The sequence below is a fragment of the Corythoichthys intestinalis genome, chromosome 20, assembly GCF_030265065.1.
Source record: "Corythoichthys intestinalis isolate RoL2023-P3 chromosome 20, ASM3026506v1, whole genome shotgun sequence".
Lineage (NCBI taxonomy): Eukaryota > Metazoa > Chordata > Actinopteri > Syngnathiformes > Syngnathidae > Corythoichthys > Corythoichthys intestinalis.
In genome coordinates, this window is record NC_080414.1 from 8,255,823 (window position 1) to 8,265,510 (window position 9,688).

Here is a 9,688-nt window from a genome sequence, read left to right on the forward strand (position 1 = left end):
ACTCATTGTGTGTAGGTGAGCAGGAGCGGATTTGAGTGGACACTCAATGAAGCATTTAATAGAGACAAGCATTTTATTTTTTTTTTATTTTACTTTTTTTTTAAAACGGATTGGGCGTCTACTTTTTTCCTTGATAAAAAAAAAAAAAAAATCCGTGGGATTAAACAGTTGCTGTGGCAGCTCATTGTGTGTAGGTGAGCAGCTGGAGCGGATTTGAGTGGACACTCAATGAAGCATTTAATAGAGACAAGCATTATAATTTTTTTATTTTACTTTTTTTAAAACGGATTGGGCGTCTACTTTTTTCCTTGATAAAAAAAAAAATCTGTGGGACAGTAACATGTTTAAAACTTATCATATTTATAACATTTAAAGTGTTTATAAAACTTAACTTAAAATACCGTAATTTTCAGACTATAAGCCGCTACTTTTTTCCTTCATTTTGAATTCTGCGGCTTATAGTCCAAGTCCGGCGTATTTGTTGATTTATTTGTGTTAATAGGTAACACTTTATTTGACAGCGGCGCCATAAGAACGTCATAACTGTGACATGACACTATCAAATTAGCAAATTATCTGGCAAAGTCCATTTACGTCCAGCTTGGATATTTTACATCCATTCCAAAGGGAGAGATAATTTCCCGGATGACTGAAAATGACATCTGTCAAAGCATTCATTAATGCTCATGGCAGTGTCATGTCATAATTCTGATAGTCTTATGGTGCCACTGTCAAATAAAATGCTACCAAAAACCATAACTAGCAATGAATGAAACAACCGGAACAGTAACTGAAGAAATAATTAGCACAGAACATGAATTTTGATTGTTATTTACATCTGTAGCGCTGCAATGCATGCCATGAGGCATGTTGGACAACAACAGTGTTGACAGCAGGTGGCAGCAGAGGTTGACTGTCTACTCCAAAGGAGCAGTGATGGCCAAATGAAGCTTCTTGAACCAATGAAGCTTTGAATCCAAATGGTTCAAAGCTTCATGGTGGTTCATTTGGTGTTATGACTGTCGTATGATGCCGCTGTCAAATAAAGGGCTACCGGTTAATATCTTTTGGTGTAAATATCTCATAATACAGTGCGGACACAGCTGTGGCTTATAGTCCAGTGCGGCTTATCCATGAAAAAGTCGTTTTCGTGTCAAATTTGGTGGGTATCGGCTTCTAGTCAGGTGCGCCTGATAGTGCGAAAATTACGGTGTATATTTATATATATAAAGTCTGAATAAATACAATGAGGAAAAAAAAACAAAAAAACAACAACAGTATTTTTGGGGGGGTGGAGGGATGCTACTTTGCGGTTTTTCACTTATCGCGGTAGGTTTTGGTCCCCATTAACTGGGAAAAATGAGGGATCAGTGTATTATTATTATTTCTTTGGCTTAATGTGGTTCTGTAATAGGTTATATAGTACAGCATAATAAGAACAGCTGAGTAAAAAAAATACTATTGTTAAAAAAAATAAAAAAAAACATTACTTGAGTATTCTTTTCACCAAACACTTTTTTACTTGTACTTGAGTACATTTTTTTGGATGACTACTTTTACTCAAATAATATTTTGAGGTAACTCTACTTTTGAGTAAAATTTTTGGCTACTTGGCTACTCTACCCACGTCTGCCTAAAGGTAAATATTGACAGGTAATATTAGGCATATTAATAAGTAAAAATACAACAACAACAAAATTACAGACTTCATAAGTCTGTCAGTGTCTAAGGCCATTTACAATGCTACCACTTTTCCTCCAGTGGGGAAAAAGTCCACAAGTGTGCCAAATGCAAGTGATAATTTTCTAATATTATTATAGGAGGATACCTTATTTTCTAAGAAAGACATAGACTGAGGGGGTTTGTTCATAAATGTGTGCTGAAATACACATACGTTAAAATGGGAAATGAGTACTGTAGAGGTGAGAAGAGGGGTTCTAATTCTATCACTGATTAACCTCTAGGGTCTTGTTAAACAGTGATGGGTGAATGGAGCAGAAGATCAATGTTTGGATTGGTGGATCATCTATATAATTTAAAAATTTACACTACCGGTTTGGTGAAAAATTGGGAGACAGAAACCGTACTTTTAAACTACTACTAATGATGTACTTTAGCTTTCAGCTCACATTACAAGGATTGGGTTCCCCCACGACCGCTGCTTGAAATCCCTAAAGTTTGATTAGTAGCATTGTAATGTATGCAGGCAAGGTCTGTGGGTGCAATACATCTCTGACTGGAAACAGTGTACGTGAGCTATTCTATTTGACTTTGTACATATGATTGTGGAGAGTAGACCTCAATATTGCAAGCTGCTCAATACGATCCTTGAGTGTGATTTACGAATTATGCAGCTGCTTATTGAGGTGAGATGTTATGATTAGTAAATCAGTTCACAAGATGGATCACTCCCCTTAGCTCAAAATGCAAATATTTCTCATGAAAACATCAATGACCCAAAATCTGCTGATCTCACACAATTAAGAGCTTCTGAGCTAGCATAACCCCCCCGGTGGGCGAAATATCTCATTGCATGTAATTGATTTCCCCATACAGTGTGTATGAATTTAAAATTAAGACTTTGCTGGTAAAGTGTTGTCTATAAAAGTTGTAAAGCAATAAAACAAACAACAATGAATGAAAAAAAAAATAATTATAATGAGTCAAAATAATTTTTCGAATAGATCATGTGACTAGCACCTTAGAGACGGTCATTTGCTTTACTTAGTCAAAACTACCTGAGGACAGAAGAGGCAAGATTGATAATGATGTAGTTTTTTCAAACTTAGTTTTTCAAAAGCAACAACAACTACTGAGTGAGAACCAAGAATTGAAGATGTGGACCACGAAACGCCAGAGACCACCACCAAAATGGTGAGTGGAGTTTCAGTTTCTAAAGACGCTAATTGTACAACAGAACCACCACTGGGCGTACCATATTCAATGAACCCCGATCTTTGCCAAAATTATAGCGGTCCTCGGTAGCCTGAATACGAATTCCCCTAATAAATTATGAGAAACAAAAAAAAACGTTTATTTTCAACGTATTATGATAAATTTTCCTGCCTGGAATATTCAGTCAAAAAGGAGCCATCTCTTATTTTGCTGGCCGCCATTTTCAAACTGACCACGGTGACAATTCATTTTACAAGGGTGTGAGTGACTGGAAAAAACTTGGCAGTAAATTGGATATCTACGTGGAAGGCAAAAGTCGGCATCTACTTCTCCACTAGGTCCAACAGAAAAATGTGCGCACTCACAGGGTCTTCAACATGTTGTGCCTCCCAGCCACATAAGTCAAACTTCGCCTACGGTATTGTGTATTTTATTATTTTTTATTTTTTTATCACAGACTTGATGTTGCTGGTAACTTCATTTCCCCCCTATTTCGATCAGTTCATGGACAGGCCTCAAGATGAAGTACAGGACTCTCTTTGGCCGCAATTTTAGGTGAATGTTCTCCATGGGTGGCCCTTCTATATGTTCTAAAACTGAATTTTCTCTACCTGGCCTCAAAGCCAGACATTATCCCTGAGGCGGTTTTCAGTCTGTGGGGGTTAATAGACTTCTTTGTCGCGCTTCTCCTTTACTATGTGTACATATCCATCATGTGCAGGGAGGTGGTCACTTTGAGACTGAACAACTAGGACGTTGGATGGATTCCAGACACTCATGCTCCCTTGAGAGGCTGAAAGTTGGACTTTATTTATGGTGGAGGTTTATGGTTAAATAAAGTACGAAAGCCAATGCTGTATATCCAACACAACAGGAGCTACGAGACGTGGGCTTATTCACAGCCAATGGAGCGACACTGCCATCTAGTGGACTGCATAAGGTACACAGCGTGACAGATATAGAAAAACAATTTAGACGGTTTCTCAAAAATCAAGGCTCGCTCTGTAGCAGGAGCAACATTTAAGAGACTACATAGGTATACATTTTAATGATAACTGGCCCGATTCCATCTTTTTACTTAATATAGGCAAAGGTCTGAAAGTGTCTCCCTTTAGAAACATCTAGTTCAATTATTCAATGTAGTTGTGCTATATAAATACAAAGTACAACACAGTAATAAACCGTGCCATGAAAAACTGAACGTGATTTTGTAAAGACAACATTTGATACGGTTATCTCTTTTATTGTCTTGGTTGTTTTGACGAAAGCCTAATCCAGGGGTCCCCAAACTTTTTCCTGTGAGGGCCACATAACTTTTCCCTTCTCTGACGAGGGGCCGGGTCAGTTTGTAACAGAAAAAGTGTCACGATTGCAGCAGTGCCTAAATGTAAAAATGTATTGTTTTTCAGAAAGCCACTATCAAATAAACCTTTCTGGATTCTTCACAGAACAAAATAAAAATATAATATTATTATTTATTATTTTTTTTATAACTAAAGATGTCCCGATCGATCGAGACGTCATTTTCAGTGTATCGGAATCGGCAAAAAAATATCGGCCATGCCTTTTTTAAATAAATATATATTTTTTAATTAAATCGTTTTCTAATTGTATTTACCATTACAGACTAATATGTTACACTCATCTAGAGTCAAAATTTAGTTTAGGCTTAAGGTAGGGTTATCAAATTTATCCCGATAACGGTGATAATTAATTTTTTAAAAATTATTATAATTTTAATTATAATTAATGCATGCGCTGCACGACCCACTCACGCATTGTCGTGCTCAATCTGTAATTGCGCCATTTTACCTATATAGAGAGATAAAAGGCAGCGTAAAATGAGTAGAGTGAATTTTGGCAGCCTTTGGAGCCTTTTTTTAAATGTCTAAAGCCTAGCAATCCCTCTCCCTACAATTAGAAATTTCATGGGGGGCAATGTGGGGAAGCAAGGTAGAAATTGATCTTTATCTTAACACCTTATGTTATTTCCCAACACAGAGAAAATATATCAATTGATAGCACTGCGCACAGTCATGGTTCCACTTCCCATCATGCATTGGGCATGGCCACAGCATCATTTACTGAAAGCTCAACAAATACACTAGATGGCAATATTTAGTCACAATATACAAAGTCACAAGTCTTTCTATCCGTGGATCCCTTTCACAGAAAGAATGTTAATAATGTAAATGCCATCTTGAGGATTTATTGTCATAATAAACAAATACAGTACTTATGTACTGTACGTTGAATGTATACGTATATTCTTCCGAGTTTTATTCATTTTTTTTCTTAATGCATTGCCAAAATGTATATGATCGGGAAAAATTATCGGGAATGATTGGAATTGAATCGGGAGCACAAAAAAAAAAGCAATCGGATCGGGAAATGTCGGGATCGGCAGATACTCAAACTAAAACGATCGGGATCGGATCAGGAGCAAAAAAACATGATCGGAACAACCCTAATTAAAACACTATCAATTAAATAGATAATAACCAAATAACCCTCTCTGTGTTCATCACAGAAAAAAGCCAGGAAATAAATAACACCATTGGGGGAAAAAGAAAATTTGTTCAGGGGGCTGGACCAAATGTGGAGGCAGCCCGTATCCAGCCCGGTGGCCGGTAGTTTGGGGACCCCTGGCCTACACCGTCCATTTATAGACTTCCATAAACCACCACTCAGGCCCCAACCCACAACAATGCCATTATTCTAGCCCCCATATTCCACTTGATGACTGTACCCAGAGAGCAGACAGACATTGAATAAACGTTGATTTTCCATCAAAATCATCAGTATGGATGACATCGAAATTTTCGACGTCAAGTGACATTGAAACAACGTTGTTCTATGGTATGTCAGGCGATGGTTGGGTTAACATTGTTTTGTAGTTGATAAACTAATGTTGATAAATAGATGATTTATGACTGACAGGGAAATATGATTGAAAAGTCATTGAATTATGGGTGAGCGGGCGTTTTGCTCAAAAACATAATATTGATTCAGCGTTGTCCCAATATTATTAATAATCAAAATGACGTTTAGGTTTTGTAAGGATTTTAACGTTGAAACAACTTTGACGGTGAAAAAGTGACTTTGATTCAACGATATAAGATCGACAGTGGAATGTTGATCCATCATCTTTTCAACGTCGGTCTGCTATCTGGGTATATCCCATCATGCACAGCTCTAAAGACTTCCCCGAAAAGTTCATTCATTTACTCTCATTAACAGCAATGGAGATTTGATCTGTGAGGGACTGGTCGTGAGTGATCATGTTTCAGCGCCAAAATGTTACAATGTATTAAACTAGGCTATATACAGTAATCCCTTGCTACTTTGCGCTTCAAACTTGCGCCCTCAGTCCATCGCGGATTTTTCTTTTAAATTAAAAAAAAAAAAAAATTCAGAAGAGCTGCGCTGAACCAATCGCAGTCTCAAGGTCGACTTATGCTTCCGCGTCAGACCTGCGCCATCAAAGAAGACCCGATTTACGACCCTCCGCCATAGCCTGACGTTCACCTCCAGAATTTTCTGACTTTGCATCACGTCAACGCATACGACGTGGCGGAAATGGAGTTGGATTGGTCCACTCAGACTGTTGTTTCCTTTTCAGCGCGAAATCACTGCCATTTTCAAACATTATTGTGCTGCACGAAAAAAACGGACCAAGCCGACGACAGTATGATCAAAAAGGTCCGCAGGTACGACAACCTCGACAATGTCTCGTCAAGACATTATTAAGATTGCAAAACGGCAAACAATTTGTGAAGATCCACATTCAAGTGCTCCACCTTACATAACTTTTTTCTCCGTTGGCATTGTGTAACCGGAAGAAAACTAAAAGTCGACAAGCATCCCCCAAAACCATACAAACACAACCCCACGCCCCTCTAGTGGCTTGGCGGTGAATTACAGACTGAGCAATGCGTTCCCTTGTGACAGAACTATCGAATGCTCATTGACGCCGTAGTCGATTCGCTGTAACCGCAACGCAGGAGCATAACTCAGGCTTCACTCTCTCATCCTCCCTCCCTCCCTCTCCCTGCTCTTTGTTCGTCAGGCAGGCAGTGCACGTGCACTGGAGTTGCTTATTAAAGTCAGATGTTTGCATTTGATCTTGTCAGTGACGGACTTCACAAGCGCCGCATACTTCAATCATCGTTTAACTTGTTAAACAGTTGCTGTGGCAACTCATCGTCTGTAAGTAAGCAGCTTTTAGCATTTCATAAAGCCAAGCATTTTTTTACTACTTTATTCTTGTTTTAAAATAATTCGGTGGGACTAAGATGTTTAAAATTGATCAAAATTATTAACTTGAAGTGCTTGAAAACAATTTGTCAAAATATATATAAACCATCTTTTTTTTTATTAATTATTTGGGGAAAAATGTGAAAAAACATGTCTTATATGTATCTCTTTCCAATGATAAATTTCAATAAAAACATTGAACACGCACAAAACAAAACAAAAACCCAACTACTTTCACTTATCACTGAGGGTTCTGGTCCCCATTAACCGCGAAAAATGAGGGATACTTTAGTCAGTGGTGGAACAAATGTGAGCAGGGCCCTGGTGCAATGAGTAAAAAGGGTCCCCCTAGTGGATCGTCCGATGGGAGTTTGCTGTTGCTCGCTAGTTACAATTATTTGTGGGCCCCTCCTCAGGACGATCCACCGATGTGTGTGTTGCTAATGGAAAATTTGTTGTCAGCCCTTCCAGAAAACTGGGGGGCAGGGGATGACAGAAATACTTTAACTAGGGATGTCTCGATCCGATCAAATAATCGGAAATATGGCTGATCGCGCCATTATTTAAAGAATCGGACGAAAAGGATCGGGTTTTTAATTTTTTTTTTTTTTTTTAATATTATGTTTTTCTGCTTCATGCTAGTACAGAGCCACAGCCTCTCACCGTCCCTCCTGCAAAGCAGTACGGCCAAACTGTCCAGCATGCTTTTGGTACTTTAAGTTATCGATAATTGACAGGTTTGTAGCTTTGATCTTTCCATAGAAGCTTGGTAGCTCTACGATCAAAGGCACAAATGTGTCAATCATCGCTACACTTGCAGAAGTGTGCTGTGGCAACTCATTGTGTAAGTGAGAGGCTGTTCTCAGCAGCATGAGCGTCAAAGCATGAGTGGATTTAAGTGGACTCACTCAATGAAGTATTTAATAAAGAAAACCATTTTTCTATGTTGTTCGTGTTTAAAAATAATTCACATTCTGAAGGTGGCACCATGGGGCAGTGCAAACATCAACCATGAGACAGAATGTGGAAAAAAAAAAAAAAAACCTGAAAATCACATTGTTTGATTTTTAAAGAATTTATTTGCAAATCATGGTGGAAAATAAGTATTTGGTCAATACCAAAAGTTAATCTCAATACTTTGTTATGTACCCTTTGTTGGCAGTAACGGAGGCCAAACGTTTTCTGTAACTCTTCACAAGCTTTTCACACACCGTTGCTGGTATTTTGGCCCATTCCTTCATGCAGATCTCCTCTAGAGCAGTGATTTTTTTGGGGGGGCTGTCGTTGGGCAACACTGACTTTCAACTCCCTCTGCAAATTTTCTATGGGGTTGAGATCTGAAGACTGGCTAGGTCACTCCAGGACCTTGAAATGCTTATTACAAAGACACTCCTTTGTTACCCTGGCTGTGTTTTTGGGATCGTTGTCATGCTGAAAGACCCAGCCAAGTCTCATCTTCAATGCCCTTGCTGATGGTAGGAGATTTTCACTCAAAATCTCTCGATACATGGCCCCATTCATTCTTTACACAGATCAGTCGTCCTAGTCCCTTTGCAGAAAAACAGCCCCAAAGCATGATGTTTCCACCCCCATGCTTCACAGTGGGTGTGATGCAATTCAGTATTCTTTTTCCTCCAAACACGAGAACCTGTGTTTCTACCCAGAAGTTCGATTTTGGTTACATCTGACCGTAACACATTCTCCCAGTGCTCTTCTGGATCATCCAAATGCTCTCTAGTGAATCGCAGACGGGCCTGGACGTGTACTTTCTTCAGCAGGGGGACACGTCTGGCAGTGCCGGATTTGAGTCCCTGGCGGCGCATTGTGTTACTGATAGTAGCCTTTGTTACTGTGGTCCCAACTCTCTGTAAGTCATTCACTAGGTCCCCCCGTGTGGTTCTGGGATTTTTGCTCACCGTTCTTGTTATCAATTTGACGCTGCGGGGTGAGGAGGAAGTTGAAAGTCCGTGTTGCCCAACGACAGCCCCAAAGAATCATTGCTCTAGAGGAGATCTGCATGGAGGAATGGGACAAAATCCCAGCAACAGTGTGTGAAAAGCTTGTGAAAAGTAACAGAAAACGTTTGGCCTCCGTTATTGTCAACAAAGGGTACATAACAAAGTATTGAGATGAACTTTTGGTATTGACCAAATACTTATTTTCCACCATGGTTTGCAAATAAATTCTTTGAAAATCAAACAATGTGATTTTCTGGGTTTTTTCCACATTCTGTCTCTCATGGTTGAGGTTTACCCATGTTGACAATTACAACCCTCTCTAATATTTTCAAGTGGGAGAACTTGCACAATTAGTGGTTGACTAAATACTTATTTGCCCCACTGTTCTTTGATGCTCGTCAGCCATTAAAACATAAGCTAAAAGTTATCAGAACTATTAACAAACAGAAAGCCCCCAACCACAGAAAACAGACAAAGGCCCAGACATCACTTAGGGTCTTACAAACTGTGACTGAGTGCAATATGCCAAAAGAAAAGAATGGACATATTCGAGTTTGAGGATTGGAAAGAAGAGGTGG

At 39.0% G+C, this 9,688-nt stretch overlaps 1 long non-coding RNA gene across 1 annotated transcript; it reads left to right on the forward strand.

The window, feature by feature from the left end:
* Positions 1-3,163: 3,163 nt before the first annotated feature.
* On the forward strand, positions 3,164-4,001 carry LOC130908969 (uncharacterized). The gene is made up of 3 exons (XR_009061678.1): positions 3,164-3,313; positions 3,397-3,450; positions 3,617-4,001. It is a non-coding gene; the product is annotated as an uncharacterized LOC130908969 (long non-coding RNA).
* Positions 4,002-9,688: the final 5,687 nt, after the last annotated feature.